The sequence below is a fragment of the Triturus cristatus genome, chromosome 4_1 (assembly GCF_964204655.1).
Source record: "Triturus cristatus chromosome 4_1, aTriCri1.1, whole genome shotgun sequence".
Lineage (NCBI taxonomy): Eukaryota > Metazoa > Chordata > Amphibia > Caudata > Salamandridae > Triturus > Triturus cristatus.
The window spans coordinates 1,236,791,674-1,236,812,252 of NC_140585.1; the positions used below are offsets into that span (position 1 = coordinate 1,236,791,674).

General features: G+C 50.4%; 1 protein-coding gene across 1 annotated transcript in view; it reads left to right on the forward strand.

The window, feature by feature from the left end:
• LOC146856489 (uncharacterized) overlaps positions 1–20,579 on the forward strand; it is a 126,271-nt gene that overhangs the window by 7,206 nt on the left and 98,486 nt on the right. The gene's annotated exons all lie outside the window — the stretch shown is intronic.

A 20,579-nucleotide genomic window follows, 5' to 3' on the forward strand; every position in this document is an offset into this window, starting at 1 on the left:
AAATGTACAGCTTTACGCTGCAGTCTTTTTTTGCTGTATAGTTTAGTCAACACTGCAACATGATTTTGTCCTCCATTGCTGCATAATTCCAGTGCCCCCCCCCCCCAGTGCTTAATTTGGGCCGGTGCTTAGCACCGGCACTAATTTCTTAGGGCCGGGTCTACAGAGTACAGTCCTGCCAAGTATCACGCATCAGGCGCCGGCGCCTCTGACACTTGTGTGCCCTGCGCCCAGCCCGGGCCGCAGCAGACTTCACTTGGCAGCAGGCTCAGTATTTAACAGTTAAAGAGCTGACGTGCACTGCTCTCAGTGCTACAATATTACTTTTGATCTGCCCTGCTGCCTGGGGATCCGGGCGGGGCCTGCCCGCCGCATGGCTGCCCGCAGTTAATTTATGTATGGCAACTTGGTTGTGGCGCCATGTGGGGATGCAACATCACGTCCTGCAGACAGGGTGCGCGCCGAGTTACATTTTGGAATGAAATTATTGGAGGTGTCGGAGGCCATCTACTCAACGGTTAGCGGGTGGCGCCAGAATCATGGGGCTCAGCTGCCCAGCAAGGCTGATCGCACCCGATGCAGCACGGCCGGGCCGCCTGCGCTGTGGGGCAGAGTATTATGACTGCCGGCGAATACTTAACGATGGATAAAAACTCACAGGTGTAATTCCCGTAATTTCATGGTAGCTGAGAATGCATGAGATCGGTGGGTGCAACTGAACGGAACAAGAATTGTCGACCCACTCGCCTCAAGTACGCTACGGCGCAAGTGGGGAGCGGCGGCTGCAGTTTAAATAAACTAGTGGCTTAGGAGTGGCAATGGCAGCGGTGCGCTACTGACACCATGACCGTCCAAGTTGTTATTTCAGTCAAACACCCGTGGGTCCCGACCGGCGGATCAGCTGAACTCCGCACGGGCTGTGGCAGCTGTTACAGTTAGCGCTCTAGCGTTAGACGCTAGAGCGCATAATGTCACTACGCAATACGTACGCCACGAGCGTGGCGTACGCCTGCATATAAAAATAAAGGGGCGCGGCCTGCCGAGGCAGTTACGCGCCGAGACCGTTACACGGAGTGTGGTGTCCTTTACTGCGGCGCCGGGGCATGCAGCGAGGGTTTCCTTAAGCGCAGGTGGCCCCACAACACTGGCGACGAAGGCGAAGAGCAACCACGTGTGCCCCAGCTGAAAGACGCGCTCCGCGGCAGTCCCGCGCGCACGCACGTGTTCCTGTCGAGCCGGCTGGAATGTGATCAGCCTCACGCGAGCAGTGCAGCCAGGCCCCTCTGCCCTACGGTGAGTGCACGTGTGCACCAAACACAGCCTGTCTTGGCAGATGAACATCCCTGCCTCTGCGCTGTCGAATTTGCCTCTGGACTGTCAAGCTCTGTGCCCCTGCTGTGCCCTGGCTGGGTGCTGAAGCCCTCTGCCCCAGTCTGCCTGCTGTGCCCCAGCTGCGCCCTGACGTCCTCCTGCAGCACCAAGTGTGAGTATCTCCTATCTCTGCGGCCTCTTCCGCCCGCTGCCCTCCCTCCTGCTGTGCTGTGCCCCAGGGAGCCATGGGGGATGATGAGCGCCCCGCCCAGGCAATGCCTCTGCACCCCGCTTCCGGCGTCCTGCCGCCGTTCAGTGAAGCGGCTGACCCCGCCACTGCCGCCCCACGCTGGCAGACATGGATCGGCCGACTAGACAACTATTTTGCGGGCACCAGGGAGACGGATGGCACCGTGAAAAGGTCCCTACTACTCCACTATGCAGGAGAAGAGGTCTATCTCTTATTTAAGCACCTCCCCAACACAGGGAACGCGGATGACTATGACGCGGCCGTGAGAGCCCTCAATGCGCACTTCGACCCCCAATTGAACCCGGACTTTGAACATTTCAAACTGCGCCAAGCGAGGCAAAAAGAAGGGGAGTCGGTGGATGCATTCCACGCTCGACTGAGGGTGCTGGCTGACACGCACCTCGTGGGTGACAGAGCCAAAGAAGAGATCAGAGCCCAGATAATATGCGGCATACGCAGCAAGAAGCTGCGGACACTCATCCTCCGCCAACCGAACATCCCGATGGCGGACATTTTAGTGCTGGCACGGTCCCATGATCTATCCGATGCCCGCGCGGAGGAGATTGAGGTGGCGCTTACGCGAGGCGCCGGATCAGGAGTAACGGTCAAAACAGAGCGGGCCGACGCACTCCAGACGCGCGAAGCCTCCCGCCGGCCGGCGGCAAAGAAGCCTGCAGCCCCGTGTGGGTACTGCGGGTATGATGAACACGAAGGCAGAACATGCCCTGCGAAAGGGAAGGCGTGTGACAACTGCGGCGTAATGAACCACTTTGCGTCTGTTTGTTGCAAACGGGCCTCACAACGGAATCGGAGAGGAAAGAGGCCGGAGAAAGCCATGGTGAGACAACTATCCCAGCTGTCGTTGTCCACAGGGCGAAAGCAAGCGCAGGCCCTGCAGGAAGATGCGATGGAGTCCGATGATGACGAAGGGGAGACGTACCTGATCTCATTCACCAGAGCCCTCAAGAGCTCGAGAAGGCCGCAACCGAGGTGCGACATCCTAGTCGCTGGGTCCAGGATCAACGCAGTGATCGACACAGGGGCGTCAGTCACAGTGATGGGAGTGCAACAATACAACCGCCTCCGACCCAGGCCTGAACTCCGACGGTCGAAAGCCCAGATTTATGCCCATGGAAGTGACACGCCACTGCCGTTGGCAGGAAAGATGACGGTACCAGTGAAGTCAGATGACGCAGAGATCACCATTGACATACATGTGATCAATCAAGAGGCAGACACCCTCCTCAGCGGGCACGCGGCCGAAGACCTAGGGTTGATCGCGTTCCTCCGGAAGGTGCAAGAATCCCAGACGACTACTCTGCTGGACCAGTTTCCGGAGCTGTTCACCGGTCTGGGGAACATCCGACGACCACCAGTCAAGCTCCACATTGACCGTTCAGTCACACCCACAGCGCTAAAGCACAGGAGGATTCCTTTCCACCTACGCCCGCTGGTAGAAGAGGAGCTGAGGAGGTTGGAAGAGCAAGGTGTCATAGAGACAGTAACTGGACCCACCCCCTGGGTGTCACCTATGGTAATAGCGGAAAAACCCCGGCAACCTGGCAAGATTCGAGTATGCATCGACATGAGGCTGCCCAACAAGGCCATCAAAAGGGAGAGGCACATCACACCCACGATGGATGATATAATCGCAGACCTTAACGGAGCACGGTGGTTCTCCAAACTGGACCTCAACGCGGGGTACCACCAGCTAACGCTAGCCGAAGAGAGCAGGTACATCACTACCTTCAGCACGCACCTGGGGCTACGCAGGTACCGACGCCTTAAACACTATCAGAGACATCTTGCAGGGGCTACCAGGAGTACTGAATGTCAGTGATGACATATTGATACACGCCACAACAGTGGATGAACACTACCGACGAGTCCGATCCACACTGATGAGGCTGAGAGAGTTTGGGGTCACGTTGCACAAGGAGAAGTGCCAGTTCTTTCAACAAAGCATCGAATTCTTCGGATACACGTTCACCAACCAGGGCATTCAAGTGGATCCAAGAAAATCCCAGGCCATCAAGAACGCCCCAGCACCGACATCTGCGTCAGAGGTCCGCAGTTTTCTTGGGATGGCCACGTACTGTGGGCGGTTCATCCCCAACCTAGCCACCACGGCGGAACCCCTCCGACGCCTCACGAAGACAGACACCCTGTGGCGCTGGGGGCAAGAGGAAGAAGATGCATTCCGTGCGATCAAAACCACGCTGCTGGACCAGGCCACTCTGGTCTACTTTGATCCGACCAGGAAGACAGAGCTGCTTGTCGACGCCAGCCCGGTAGGACTGGGCGCAGTCCTCACGCAAGAGCAAGAACCAGGCACATGGGCCACCCTGGCGTACGCAAGCAAGGCGCTCACCCCAACTGAACAGAGGTATTCTCAGATTGAACGTGAAGCGCTCGCCATCCGCTGGGGTTGCCGGCATTTCCACCTGTATGTCTGCGGGCATCCGTTCACTGTGGTGACAGACCACCAACCGTTGGTGCCCCTGTTCAAGGGGACAGCACCCCCCCCCCCCCCCCGAGGATCGAGAGGTGGGCCATCGGTCTACAGCAATATCAGATGGAGGTGACATACCGGCCAGGTGCGAAGAACCCGGCAGACTTTCTGTCACGACACCCGGAAAACGGGGTGACGTCCCCGGTCGGGAGAGAAGAGGAAGAGGAAACTGAAGCGCACATCGACCTCTTAGCTGCTCTAACTTGCCCTCGGATCCTAACAATCCAAGAGATCATACGTGCCGGGGAGCACGACGCCGTGCTGGCAAGGACACGGGGGGCTCTTCAGAAGGGGTCCTGGGCTGATTTCCTGCACACCGCCAACTCGTGGGCGGACGAGGACAAGAAGGACTTGCAGCAGATGTGGCGAGTGCGGAATGAACTAAGTATGACCCGCGATGGGGTCATCCTGCGAGGGTCTAGAATCGTCATGCCCGCCGCACTACGCCGTCAAGCCACAGCCATCGCCCACGAAGGCCATCAAGGGACGGAGAAGATGAAGACCAGGATGAGGGCGAAGATATGGTTCCCAGGCCTAGACGGCATGGTGGACGAGGTGGTAAGAGGCTGCGCCGCGTGCCAGGTGACGAGCGGCCCGGAGCCTCCGGCCCCCATCGTAACAGAAGAACCAGGAAGATACCCGTGGGACAAGATTAGTATAGACTTTGGGAGCCTCCCAAACGGAAAAGTGTCGCTGGTAGTCATGGACAATTTCTCGAAGTATCCCATTGTGGAAGTTTTACCATCTACAGCCTTCACGTTCGTGGGACCAGCGCTGGAGAAAATGTTTGCCATGTTTGGGCGCCCCTCAGAGGTGAAGAGTGACAACGGGCCACCCTTCCACGGTCATGAGTTCCGGGAGTTCCTTCAGCATCAGGGAATACAACATCGGCGAATCACTCCTCAGTGGCCGCAGGCCAACGGAGAAGTAGAGCGATTCATGAGGACCCTGAATAAAGTAATTCGAATAGCCGGAGTGGAGCAACTAGACCCCGAGAGGGAAATCCAGCGATTCCTGGGAGAGTATCGGAGCACGCCCCACTGCTCCACAAAACAAGCCCCGTGGTCCCTCATGCTCAACGGGCCTCGCCGCGATGGGCTACCCGCAGTCCCTGGGTGGGTACCCCCACCGTTCGAAGCGGAGGAGGCTTTTCAAAGGCGAGCGCACCGCAACCGACAAGTCAGCCGGGCCAGAGGCAGTCGAGACCGCGACATCAGACCAGGGGACAGCGTCCTCGTGAAAGACAGAAGACCAGGAGGAAAGTTCAGACCCCGGTATGAACAAGGCAGCTGGACCGTGGCACAGAGGCGGGGGACAATGGTCACAGCAGAAAGAGGGGTGGAGTCGACCACCAGGAACATCTCGTGGTTCAAACGCATTCCGGAGGCCACCGACTGCGACCAACGGGGACCGGGCGGAGTGGCGGAAGAGATCTCAACCCCAGAGTTGGGACCAGAACTAACATCCAGTGGAGCCTGCGGCGCTCCAGAGCAGAGCCATCACGCCCCCCCGGAAGGTGAAGCCCCGAATAACTTCCCACCCAGCTCCGGCACTCGTGCCACGGCCAGGTATGGTCTGAGAGCGAACCCCACGCCCAGCAGCCGCCTTAAAGACTTTGCCTGCCACGCAAGTGAGTGGCTGTTATGGACTTTGGTTTATTTTTTTGTCCAAGTTGGAGAGGGATGTTACAGTTAGCGCTCTAGCGTTAGACGCTAGAGCGCATAATGTCACTACGCAATACGTACGCCACGAGCGTGGCGTACGCCTGCATATAAAAATAAAGGGGCGCGGCCTGCCGAGGCAGTTACGCGCCGAGACCGTTACACGGAGTGTGGTGTCCTTTACTGCGGCGCCGGGGCATGAAGCGAGGGTTTCCTTAAGCGCAGGTGGCCCCACAACAGCAGCCTCTGGAGTTGTTCCCCAGCAGTACACCAGCCCCCCCTGTGCAGTTGCTGCTGAGCTACACAATTTAATCATGCCCGGGCCAGTGCTTGCTGCAATGGGAGTCGTTGCAGCGAGGTGCGGCTTGCACAATTGACGTTACTCAAATTTAAAGTAAGTTGTACCTCAGCGAGGTATCTCTCTTTTCAGTGTACTTTACATTTTATTAGCGCTGGCGCACCAACAGTGCTGCCGCTCCTATTACATCACATGGTCAGTGCCTGCCCTGCCAGTGTGTGTCGGTATAGTTGCCCTGTGATAGCCCATAACTGAAAACAAATATGTGAAGAAGCCCCTCTGTTCATCTGGGCAGTGTGCGGGCTCTGCATTCACATTTCATTACTTTAATGCAAGTTAGACGTGTTGCAGAGGGCGGCCTGCTTTGAAATTGTTTAGCAGTGACACTAGCACATTTAAATTGATTCAAACCCCTCGCATTATGCACTTGCTCTGACTGCATCTGATCTCCATGACGGCGTTTTTGTATAAACATTTATATTTTATTTTCAACAGGCTGTTTTCTGCAGTGCATTATGGCGTCTAGAAGTCACCTAAAAGCGCTGGGAGTTCTGGAGTCAATTTTCATCTTTCAGAGTGTTGTCATCCGCACGTGGTGTCCTGCTCTCCACAAGCGGCCTAAGCAACATATTGTTTGTAAGACCTGAACGCTTCTGTTTTTATAAAAGCCAAAAACATTTTTTGAAAAGCAATATGAAAACGGAAAAGGCAGAAATGGTCCAATCTTAGAAAGGGCAAGTAGCTTAGTAACTTTGCAATTCAGTTTGTTTTGGAGCGCTTGAAATTCTTTCCAAGGCTTAGTTTTGTTTTAAAGGGCATCATTTCTGATATTTAGCTTTTTCCATGGACTTAAGTGCTAGGTTTTATTTCGGGGGGGGGGGGGGGGAATGTCTCTGTCACTGAGAATTCAGTCACACAGTCTGTCTCTGGTTAGTGCCCTTCCTTCCATTTCTGGCGATTTGCTGCAGTTTTAAGATCTTCTTAGAGTTTCTTGTTGCTCAAATGGGTGTAATTTCTGATATTTATCCGTTTCCCTCATCTTCATTTCTTGATTTTGCTCGTGAGAAAGTGTCACTCACAATCATTGAAACGTCACACATAATTACACTGGCATTATGAAAATGTCACACATAGCAATCTGAAACCTTGGCAGCTATGAGAGTACAGTGAATGCAATAATGATGTATGCTTTGTAGTGTGAGATAGCGGTCACCTCCCCACACATGGACCGCCAGAAACTATTAGTGAGGTGACGTGACGGTGACGTCCCTGCTTCAGCTCAGCGTGCGTTCTAACAGTCTAACATACGAGAGCAGCAACATTTGCATCTTTATGTAGCATTGCTTGAGCTTGCCAGGCTTTTGATTCTTTGACTCAGAACAACTGTTGTCAAAATATGGAAAAGTTGGGGATTGACAGGGATTTGATATCTTTAATTGGGATTTTGTGCAATGATACCTTAATAACTGTACCCATGCCCTGGGGCAGTGATTTAGTTATTCTCAATATGACAAGGAAGGTGGTGGGATAGGGCTGTTCATGGGCTTCTGTTCTTTTTTTCCTCTACATCACTGAATTTTCCCATGGGGAGAAATGATTGGGTTAAGGATGTGTCCATGTAGAGTAAAAGGGATGCCCTCCTCCATGCAGATTATGCAGTCCAGGGTTTGCATTAAGGATACGGTGCACTCGGCGGCGGCCTTGGCCCTTGATGCTGAAAAGGCCTTTGATAAGGTCTCGTGGCCTTTTTTACGAGCGGTTTTATGTGCACACAATCTCGGTGATTCCTTTATTCGTATGGTGATGTCTCTTTATTCCCGTCCTAGAGCTAACATAAGAGTAAATGGAGCTACGTCGTCCTTTTTTAATCTTCGCCAGGGTACTAGGCAAGGATGCCCCTTGCCTCCTCTTTTATTTTTGTTATCCATTGATCCTCTTCTCAGAATGATTGAGTTACATCCAGACATTAAGGGGTTCTCTTTTGGGTCTCATCAGATAAAAACAGCTGCGTATGCGGATGATGTTCTTATTTTCTCTGATGATATTGCACTGGCCATCCCTGCTATCTCTGATACGATCTCTCTTTTCTCGAAGGTTTCAGGATATACCCTGAACAAAGATAAGACAGAGATGTTCCCCTTAGATGCTTATTGTTTCTCTTCTCATATGGGTTCGGCGGGTTTTAAGTGGCAATCTAAGCAATTAAAATATCTGGGTATTTATTTTTGTTCCACCCTTTATGCTACGGCTACTTATAATGAATCTCAAACTATTCTTACGGTGCGACGTCTTTTAGAAACTTGGTCTCCGAAACATATTTCATGGTGGGGTCGACTGCAGACTCTTAAAATGATGATAACCCCTATTATTAATTTTGTTTCCTCTATGCTTCCGTTAAAGCTTTCTGATTCCTTTTTTCACGAGCTTGACATACTTACTTCCAAATTTTTATGGAATGATAAAAGAGCTAGAATTGCTTATAAATTCTTACGGAAATCTTTTGATATGGGAGGTTGCAATCTTCCTGATTGGGGGAAATATCAAACTGCTTTCCTGGCGTCTCAGGGTGCTCTTTGGTTTTCTTCTCCCTCTACTCATGTTCCATCTTGGTTGCTAATAGAACAAGAATTGGCCTCCCCTCTGCCGACGGCTTCTTTTTTAACCACGAATACCCTTTCTATTTCATTCTCTCGATCTATTATCTTAGACACTATTGCTGCGGTTCGCAAGGTTGATAAGAAAGTGGTAACTCCACTGCATAAAACTAGATGGTCGTCTATATGGCGTAATCCTAGAATCAAAATTAATATTGAGCCAGAGTTGATGTCTTATTGGGCTGGGAAAGGTATCTCACTTGTTAAACATCTCTATGATTCCAATAATGATCCTTTCCCTTTCTCTTCCTTAGCTCAACAATTTGCTTTATCTAACTTAGACTTTTATACCTTTCTTAAGATTAAGGTAGCACTTGCTAAAATGCACCTTCACCCCTCGTCTCCTACGATTACCCTTTTTCAATTATGGATCAGGACTGGTCATGTGGCGTCTAGGATTTATAAATTTTTATCGTCCTCTACACTTCTTTCCCATACGGTCGCACAGCAAAAATGGCTACATCATTTTGATCATAGTGTTACCGATCATATTTCTTCAGAAACATGGCAAGACATTGGTAAACTTTCTCTTCATAACAAAATTGCTCCCTCATTAATGCAGTCTAAGTTTTTCTCTATTAATCTTCTTCATTGGACTCCCATTCGCTTGTATTCGTTGAAGCTCAAAGAGGATAATCTATGTTGGAGTTGTAGGCTTTTACCTGGTGATTTTCAGCATATGTTCTTTGATTGTTCCCTTCTCCAACCCTTTTGGAATTTAATACACAAACACCTCAGGATTATCTTTAACATTGAGTTTCAACTCTCTTTTCCATTAATTATATTAGGTCCGCTGGCGGCCCAGGTCCCTTTGCCTTTAGACTCCATGGAATTACAATTGTTGGATCTGTTATTGACTGTTGCAGTCAAAGTTATTCTCATGGAGTGGAAATCCTTCTCTTCTGTCTCCTACCATACTTGGTGGGCTTGGGTTTCCTTCTTACGAAGTGCTCATACGTCAGTTGATCATGCTCATCTCTCCCCTTCTATATCTGCTGGTGTTTGGATAGCCTTAGATACGTATATGGACTTGGCCTCGGAGGGGTTGGTGGATCAATATCCTTTTGATTTGTCTGGTTAATGTTATCTGTTTGCTGTTGTCTTGTGTGTTGGATGAATTCTTGGGAAATCCTCTCCTCTTCTTTCACTCCTCCCTGTCTTTCTTTCTCTTTCTTCATCTCTTTCCTACTTCTGCAGGTTATCAATGTTTTCTTCCTTAATTATTTTATTTATATGATATCTGTGGAATAATGTTTGCTAATGGTGTATCTCTTTTTATTTAATTTCATTCTATTATATTGTTTATACTTGTCTGCTATCAATTGTATCACTTTTGCTTGTATCTCATGTCCTTATTTACTCCTTTAAAATAATAAAATTCTTTTGAAATCAATAAAAAAAAATTTAAAAAAAGGATACGGTGCACTGTTATGTGCCGCCATGCACAATTAAATCTTTGTGCAGAAGAGGACAGATTCAGAAGAGGCACATTTCTGCAGTGGGCTGCTGGGCAACATTGTGAGGGGTAGACAAAGAGGATTTAAAAGTGGTACTATATTATTATACATTATTCCATTGTACTATTGCTTCTGAAAGTATCTTTCAGGATTGGTGGGTCCCTCAAACTCTTTTCTATGCCAGTTGAGGATGTGGATGGAGCCAATAAAGTAAGGAGGTGGAGCCAGTCGAAGAAGTAGGTGGGGCCGGGGTAAGTGGGTGTGGCCTCCTACAAAAATTTGAGCACCTGGACTTAATATTTTACAAATTAAGCACTGGTGCTCCCAAAGCGGGCAGGCAGCACATGTTAAAAGTGCTTGTGCCTGAAGCAAAGAGACCGTAATGTTTGCAAACTTAGTTTGGTGTGCATGCAAATTCTGCATTGCCGATCCCTGGTGAGTTGCACTACTGCTGCTGAAACAAGGCGAATGGAGGTACCAATAGGTGAGACATACTGGCCTCAAGGGTCCTGAGACCTCAATGACAGTTGCTGTTGCTCTAGGGTGTGCTGTTTCGTAGGCCAGCCCGCAAGACAGGAAGTGAACTTAAGTATGGATTGTAGTTGACAGGCCTCCAAGTTTAACTCACACTTGCCACTACTAGCACCAACCTGCTGGTGCTAAGACACCAGGGCTTCTAAGGTCTAGCGCGGCCTTTTAAGGTCTAGCATGGAAATGTGCTCCCTCTGGAGAGTGGTCTGGTGGACTGATCATGAAGGCTGAACTTGGTTCCCCAGTTCCAAATTCGGTAGCTCTGGCATCCTCTCCCCCACTGAACACCATACTGCCCCACTGGGAGAAACTCGCACTGCCTTCCACTACAGCCCAATTGTGCTCCGCTATACACACCTGGACGCGACTCAATGGAAATTATTTACTAGACAAGAATAATATGCTGCCTGGAAAAAAGTTAGGTTTAGAAAGAATGCCTCTATGACCATAAATTCAAATCCGTTTCTATCAAAAGTAGGAAGGGTCTCTTACCTACTTTGCTGTTCAACTTAATGAACTGAATTTCTCATTATCACTCTGTTTTGTGGGTCAACAAGCAAATCAAAACATATTCAATTTGAAAAACAGACTATGTTCAATTCAAACATTTCATTGCAATATATAGTTTTACTTCACAATTTTTTCATTTTTCTTTCTTTTTTGTTTTTTCAAATCTATCTCAATTGAAATACAAACATTTATAACTGTACAAATTCATACATAGAAAGTGCAGGGAATAGTGCATAAATCAAGTTATTTATACATAAACAGTGTATTAGAATCGACGGGTCCTACTACATTTTATTGGTGTAACGGGGTATTATATACTTATCCTCGTTACTAAATCAATAGATGGTCCAGAAAAGGGTAAAGGTCAGAGAACGCCTTTGTGTATCTTATCATAGTTTTCACCACTGTTTGTTGGCTAAACTAATGAGTTCATAATTTCTTTTCAATTTGGCATATCGCGATACTCTTGGCCTTGTGATGTGAGGGAGTTAGTAGAGGGTGTGCCGACGCGTTTCGACCTTCATATGGGGACCTGGAAAATTCAAGGAAGGTCTTCCTCAGGGCTAGGTTTTATTTCTTTTTGTAGGACACTATGAATAAAATATTATAAAAGGACAATTAGACTTGTGTTATGATTTAGATAATAAAAAGTGACACTATTTTTACAACAGCCATATGGTTAACTCGTACCTGCTATCGTCTCAAACCTATTTGTCTGTTGAGCTCTGGAGTGTATCTCAGTCGGTTGCCGGTGTATCTCTGTCATTTGCAGGTGTTGGTGCTTTAAGTGCTTTCTGTGGGCATAGAGAAGGGATACAATCACTTGTCTGTCCTGAACCCGTTACTGTGGGCTAATAGTGTACTTGGTGTACCTTCAACCGTACGTTTTACAGTATTTGTTAGAGTGCAGTTTGAGCCAAAGTGCTGCCATGAATATCGAGGATGAGGCACTATCAGTTTGCACGCCATTACTCCGAAGCGCCTTAGAGTCTTTTATTACGTCGTATTATGACTATATTTGCCGTGTTTAGTTTATAAAATGTTAACATGGCGATTAATCTGTTAAATTTGGCCATAGTTATTGCAACAGTGCTGTTGGGAGCCATTGAGTTAACCCTCCGTGTGTGTTATACGTTGGTGCTCTTTAAAACATGCTTCTTCGTGGGATGAACGTGATTGTTCTTTTTTCATGTAAAGCGGTCATGCAAGCCCTCGTATTTACAATTAGGGGGAGGTAGGTTTCTTTACCTTCATATGGCGCTTCAGGTCGGTCTACACATTCCAACGCTGGCACTCCGATACCTTCGTCCCGGTTTTTCTTGTTCAGCTCTCCGTCATTCTATTTTCAGTGTACGGCTTCCGTGTAAGTCACGTGTTGGTTTGGGGCCAATTATATTTTTGCTGAAGCTGCTTTCTCGTTCTTTACATCGCGCCACGTTCAGACATCTCAGATGTCTTACTTGGAACAGTTTCATCGCCTGACTTCCGGTGATGTGGTTGTCATGGCTACCGGCTGGAAGCGGGGTCTTTTTGTAGTCGCCGAGAATGTTGTCAGTATGGAGGGACACTGAGTGCACCCCGTCAGGGAGAGGGATACCCTAGGACGCACCCTTATCCGTACTGCTAAAGGTTTCCTAGCAAGGGTGAAGAGAAGTGGGGACAGTGGACAGCCCCAGCGAGCTCGAAGGGAGGAGAAATACGTTTGCTAAATATGACACTTGTTGTCAGGCATGGATATCGGATAAGGATGAGATGAATGGTTTGCAGCCTTAATTCGAAACACCTCAACACTTCAATGAATTAGTCACACTGTACAGTGTTGAATGCCTTCTCAAGGTCCAGGCTTAAGGTTGCGGTCCAGCCTGTAGAAACGACAGAGGTTAAGGCAGGTGCTCCTGCGCAGAATTAACCTTTTCTGATATCTGTGGATTAACTGGGGGAGGATTGGCAAAATGCAAGACGCCAAAATCTTCCCCAGGATCTCATAGTCTGAATTTAATATTGCAATGGGCCTGTAGGAAGAGTGGATGTCAAGGGGATGCCCCACTTTTAGGACGGAAATCAGGATGGCTTCTTAGTGGTTTTGAAAGTCACCCCTCTGCCAGTGCCCTCTCATAGTGTTGTCCGGTTTTAGGCTAGGATGATATGGAATGCATGGTAAAAGTGTAGCAAAGGGCTATTAGTTACAGGAATTTTAGCAATCGCGAGGCCACAAATGGCCAACTTAACTACTTGTGGAGTAAATGGGCCTCCTATCTCCTTCCCATCATGTGGCAAAACTCAGTATAGAGGCATGCCACAAAGGAAATCCTCAGGTCGAGGCAGTGCAATCTCAGATTGCTCTGCATAAAGAGACCTGTAAAAACATCACTGAAGCCTAATAGGATGTTTCTTTTTATTTATTTTTTTAGAGTTTTATATAGTGCAAACTAGAACTGAGAAATCAGGTATCAGAGTGCTTTACATGAGCACCAGTTTCGTTACAGAAGAACACATTCATTTTTGTTAGGCACGGGGAGATTAAGTGATTTGCCCAGAATCACAGGATGTTTTGGCGTCGTTGCCGAGACTTGAACCCAGTTCCCCAACTTCAGGGTTGACCGCTCTAGCTGTAAGGCTACATCCTTGGTGTGTATAATACAATATTGTGGTGAGCCTTCAGTGCGGTTATGGGGACTGGGGAGGTATTGCGGGTAGTTAGCCAGGCCAGCAAGCTTCCAGCCTTGTCTTCCTCAGTTTGCCTACGGGATATATATTGTCTGAAGTCCAGGCACCTCAGCTTGTCCAGCTGGGAAACTTCATGAGCTCAAGATGTAGATAATTCTGTTTGAGAAGTAGGGGCATCTCCTATCTGTTGTTCTGCCTGAACAGTTGCTTCTTGGGCTGTGGTCAAGTCTTTCTCAACCGTTTGCCAAACAAGGGAGGCCTTCTGGATACTGAGACCCCGAACCATCACCTTAAGAGCATCCCAGTCATTGGAACGGGAGAAAGTAGTGCCCTCAGTGTTTTCAAAGTAATTGTGAATGCAAGTCAATAGGGAATCTCAGAAGGGGGTGGGGGTCATCAAGGGCTATACACTGAACACACCATATAGGGTTGGGTGGGAGGGCTTTGCCCAAGCAGAGGGTATTTATTAGTGGGCTATCAATCAATCAGGGGTTTGTAAAGTGTGGCTACTCACCCGTGAGGGGCTCAAGGTGCTGGGGGGGTCTGCTGATCCGCCTGGGTGCGGAGGTTCGGTGCGGAGGTTCAGTCGAAAAGCCAGGTCTTGAGGTCCTTCCTGCACTGCGTCAACAACAGGTGGAGGGTTAGGGTGTCCCAGGTCTTGGCAGTGACGTAGGCAAAGGATCTTCCTCCGGTTGTGGTCTTTTGGATCTGTGGGACAGAGGCCAGGGCGAGTTGGGTGGAGTGGAGTTGTCTGGTGGGTGGGTGGAAAATGAGGCAGTGGTTCAGATATTCTGGTCCTGCGTCGCAGAGGCCTTGTAGACATGTGTGAGGAGCTTTAAGGTGATTCTCTTTTGATAGATAGCCAGTGGAGTTGTCGGAGGTGTTGTGTCATGTAGCTGCAGTGGGGGATGTAAAGGACCAGTCTGGCTGTGGCGTTCTGGACGTTCTGTAGTTTCCAGAGCCGTTTCTGGGTGACGCCGGCATAGTGTGCGTTGCCGTAGTCAAGTCAACTGGTGAGGAGTGTGTGGGTGACAGTCTTTCTGGATTCTGTGGGGAGCCATCTGAATGTCGCACAAAGGAGGAGCGTGTGGAAACAGGATGAGGATACTTCGTTGATTTGGCGGTTTATTGAGAGCGATAAGTCCAGTATGATGCAGAGGTTGCGTTCATGGTCTGTAGGGGTGGGAGGGGTTCCTAGTACAGCAGGCCACCAGAAGTCCTCCCAGGCTGAGGGGGTGGGTCCCAGGATGAGTACTTCAGTCTTGTCCGAGTTGAGCTTGAGGCAGCTGTCTTACATCCAGGTAGCAACTGCCTTCATTCAGTTGTGAAATTTGATTCTGGCGGCTGTGGGTTCATTTGTGAAGGAGATGATCAGCTGGGTGTTGTTGGCATAGGAGAAGATGTTGAGTCTGTGGCCTCGGATGATGGCTGTGAGGCGAGCCATGTTGAAGAGAGTGGGGCACAGGGGGGAGCTGATCACTGTAGGTTCTGAGAGGAACAGGGGTAGTCTTGCTCGCTGTGTTCAGAAGGTCAGGAAGGAGGGTATCCAGCCCAAACCCTGATTCCGGTCTTTCCTTCTTGCGCGCTGTGACATAATTTGTTATAATTGTGCCTGCTGCTGTTTTATTTTGTTTCATTTTGTTTTCCCTTATTGCCCATTGCTGTGTGCTGTTGTTCCCCTTCGTTTCCCGCCACTGCTGACCACTGACCCCTCCCCCTACTGCCCCGCTCCCGCCTCCCGGCTGCACGTCCCTCCCCTACATTATGGCGACCGCTGCGGGGGTGCACGTGTGAGTCCTGAGACCTCGGTCCTAGGATCACACTCTCCCCTGCAGCTCTGCTGTGCTCTGCTTCACCTCTGGATGCTAGCCCCTCCGTTGCAGGGTTCGAGACTACCCTGATTCCGGTCTTTCCTTTTTGCGCGCTGTGACTTAATTTGGTACAATTGTGCCTGCTGCTGTTTTATTTTGTTTCATTTTTCCCTTATTGCCCATTGCTGTGTGCTGTTGTTCCCCTTCGTTTCCCCTCCGTTTCCCGCCGCTGCTGACTACTGACCCCTCCCCCTACCGCCCTGCTCCTACCTCCCAGCTGCTCGTCCCTCCCCTACATTATGGCGACCGTGCCTAAGGCAAGCCCGTCTGCGCCCATACCCGACCGCGACCAGTGCCAGGACCCATGGTTCTCCCCGACCCCACCGCTTCGACTCAACCACCATCCACACACTCAACCCCGGAAGACATGCTGACTGCGCAAGATCCTCACGGAACACCACACACTGGCAGTTCTTGTGCAGACCCTGCCGCAGATCCTTCACCATCGACAAAGCTCCCACGACCACCGAAGGCACGCCTAACGCACGCACCACGGAAACCCTGACTTGCATCCTTCTCAGCGTGCGCTCCCTACACCGACACACCGTAGAGATCTGGGACCTGATCGACACCCTCTCGCCCAACGTCACCTTCTTCACGGAAACCTGGACCAACGCCACCTCCGGCCCATGCATCGCCACTGCCAGCCCCGATGGCTACAAGATCCAGAGAACGGACCGTCCGCACCGCCCAGGAGGAGGACTCGCCATCGCACACAAGACCCCCCTCCGACTCTCCACATCCAGCAGGAGTGACCCCCACTCCAACACAGAACACCTCTATTTCCAGATCCAGTCAAGCCCCAGGACCACGCTACGCGGCACTCTCATCTACAGACCACCAGGACCTTGCACTCACCCTGCAACTACCATTGCCGAGCTCGCCGCACCCCACGCAATCGCCTCCACGGACTACATTCAACTCAGGGACCTGAACTTCCACAACGGCAACGACCCCGACTCCACCACTCTCCTCGACAACCTAGGACTGAAGCAGCTCGTCAACACGCCCACCCACAGAGCGGGTCACACCCTCGACCCCATCTTCGCAGGAGGAACAAACATCCGATTCAGCCACACCACCCAGCCCCTCTGGACTGACCACCACTGCGTCCACTTCACCTTCAACACCACCACCGCACCCAAACCCGCAGTGCGCCCGCCACGACGGAACTGGAGCAAGGTCACAGAGGAGCACCTCAATACCACCCTCCGTCAAAACCCCCCCATCGCCACGACCAACACCAACTCCGCAGCCAGGGAATTTCACCGCTGGGTCTCCTGCTGCGCCGACAAGCTCGCACCCCTTCACCCCCTGCCAAACAATGCCCTCTGAAGGCCACCTGGTTCACCACAGAACTTCAAGAAGCCAGACGCCTAGAGAAAACCTGGCGAAACCTGAAAACCACGGAAGCACGGAACAACCACAAGAACGCCCTAAAGGAATACCACCAGCGCATAAGAGACACCAAACAGACCTTCATAAGAGATAAAGTCCAGACCAACGTGACCAACGCCAAGGAACTGTTCAATGTCATACAGCAGTTCGCAAAACCCACCTGCGAAGCCACGGACGTCACCCCTTCCCAGGAACTCTGCGACAAGCTCAGCTCCTCCTGCCATCTGAAGATCAATACCCTCTACGACAACTTCAGCGAACCAACGACGAACACCACCCCCCCTACCCACCGCCGCCGATGAGCAGACCATCACGTCCTGGGATCCCGCTACCGTCAAACTCATCACCGGGACCATGAAGAAAACTCCCTCAAGAGCCCCAACGGACCCCTGCCCACCGCACATATTCCACAGGGCTGCCACCGTCATCGCACCCGAACTTGGACGCACCATCAACGCCTCCCTCAGATCAGGCATCTGCCCAGACAACTAGAAACGGGCGGAGGTAAAACTCCTCCTCAAGAAACCTACGGCCGACCCAACGGACCTGAAAAACTACCGGCCCATCTCTCTCTTCCCCTTTGCGGCCAAAGTCACTGAGAGACTCGTAAATTCCCAGCTGACTGCCTTAATTGAAGAGAACTCCATCCTGGATGCCTCCCAGTCTTTTTTCCGCAGCAACCACAGTACCGAGACCGCCCTCCTCACCGCCACTGACGACATCCGCATGCTACTGGATCAGGGACACACTGCGGACCTCATCCTTCTAGACCTCTCCGCAGCCTTCAACACCGTTTCACATTGCACGCTCGCAGCCAGACTTCACGACGCGGGAATAGAAGGAGCTGCCCTTGACTGGATCTAATCCTTCCTCTCCGGCAGAACCCAGAGGATTCAACTCCCTCCCTTCCTCTCCAAACCCACGGAAATCAACTGCGGAGTACCCCAGGGATCATCACTCAGCCCCACGCTCTTCAACATCTACATGGCCCCTTTCGCCGCCATCGTCAGACAGCATGGGCTCACCATCGTATCCTATGCCAACTACGCCCAGCTCATCCTCTCACTCACGAAGAACCCCAAAGACACCAGACTCTGCTTCCAGGAAGGAATGAAGAAATGGCAGCGTGGATGAAAGACAGCTGCCTGAAGCTAAACTCAGAGAAGACCGAGGTCCTCATCCTCGGACCCTGCACCTCCGCCTGGGACAACACCTGGTGGCCCTCTGCCCTCGGGAGCCGCCCCCAGACCACGCTCGGAACCTCGGCATCACCCTTGACTCCTCCCTTAACATGAACTGCCAGATCAACGCCGTCACCTCCACTAGTTTCAACTGCCTTCACATCCTCCATAAGACCTTCAAATGGATCCCCCCAGACTGCAGAAGGACCGTCACCCACACACTCATACCCAGCTGACTGGACTGCGGCAACGCCCTCTATGCTGGAATCAACAAAACTCTTCTACACAAACTCCAAACCATCCAGAACGCCGCAGCCAGACTCGTCCTCGGGACACCGCGTCACGAGCACATGACCCAACACCTACAAGTCCTCCACTGGCTCCCCTTCGAGAAGAGGGTCACTTTCAAACTCCTCACCCATGCCTACATATCCCTCAACAACATTGGACCCAAATACCTCAACAAGAGAGTTTCCTTCCACGTACCCAAGAGGAACCTCCTCTCCGCCGACCTCGCCCTGGCAGAGGTCCCCCACATCTGTAGAAACAGAACCGACAGGAGAGCTTTCTCCTACATCGCAGCCTAAACCTGGAACGAGCTCCCTGTGAACATCAAACACTCCCCAACCCTGCACACGTTCAGGAAGGACTTCAATACCTGGCTTTTTGACTGATCCGGAGCGGCGATGGAGGTGACTGCTCTATGGAGGTTGTGGTACGGGCAAGGATCCGATGGGGTCCTGAGTGGATAGGTCTCACTATAAATTTACTCCAACTGACCAATAACTGGTCAACATCAACACGCGTGGATGGAATATTATGATAAAGCTACTGTGGGAAAATATTAACTTCACCGATAGGTGAGCAAGGAAGCAATTCCTTTTGATTTAGGTACCCTCACACACCCTAGTGGTGTCATGCTTCATCATCGGGTCACCCCGACGCCTAAAAGTCGGGGTGGGCTCAACCACAATGTTGGGAGCTCTTTGAAGATGTTACAGACCAGGTGGGCTAGAAATTTTAAAAAACCTCAGACAGATCCCCAGTATCCCTTTATTTGCGGGTCTGTCTGGGATACTAAAATACTTCAAACAGGGTCTTCCCTGTTTGAAGTATTTTAGTATCCCAGACAGACCCGCAAATAAATGGATACTGGGGATCTGTCTGAGGTTTTTTAAAATTTCTAGCCCACCTGGTCTGTAACATCTTCAAAGAGCTCCCAACATTGTGGTTGAGCCCACCCCGACTTTTAGGCGTCGGGGTGACCCGATGATGAAGCATGACACCACTAGGGTGTGTGAGGGTACTTAAATCAAAAGGAATTGCTTCCTTGCTCACCTATCGGTGAAGTTAATATTTTCCCACAGTAGCTTCATCATAATATTCCATCCACGCGTGTTGATGTTGACCAGTTATTGGTCAGTTGGAGTAAATTTATAGTGAGACTTATTATATAGGGAGGTATTACTCTGACCTAGAACCCTCTCCACCCCTTTTGGCAAATTGAAAAACGGTTTTCAAGAAGCCTCTTGTGTATACACGTCCTGAGTGGATAGACATCATGGTCTTGAGTGTGTTGTCTGTCGTGAGTGGAGTCCTGTTGAGCACGATCTGTTGGGGTGAGGCGTGGTTTGCATGCGGTAGTAGTGGTGGGCGGAGTGGCCGGCTCTTGGGTGTCAAAGCTGTTGTAGATCTGGCTAATCTATGCTATGATCAGTTAAAATGTCCCAGATAGTTAGAGGAAATTAATTTTGAGCAAAGCTGGGCTGGTCAAGGAACACATGGAAGTCATGTGAGGGGAACATGGAGTACAGGCGGAGCTCTGTGTCAGTGGCTAAGTCAGATCTTGAGTTATTTTGCATTGCTAATGGCGGGCGCTTGCAGATGGATGGGTGTGACCTCGCTAGTATAGTATCTAATATATCATCTAAATTTCTCCCCATTACCCAGGGGAGGTAATCCTACACTGCAGGGAAGCCTGAAAGCAAAACAGGGAGGCCTTTGTACAGGATGTAAATACTGCATAGCATCAGCAGGAGGCCAACCAACATGTCCTCAAATAGTACAAATCTTCCCTCTGGGTTTACGACCTTAGAAGTCATAAATAACAGGACCCCCGACGGAATCCAAATCATGGCGCCCCCGGCAGAGGCAAGATAATTAATGGAAAAAGTTTGTCCCCTCCACTGTTTTTAAAGGTGAGGACCTTCGAATTGTGATATATGAGTCTCTTGCAGAAAGGCTATTTGTGTCCCTCTTTGCCGGAAGAAAGAATGTA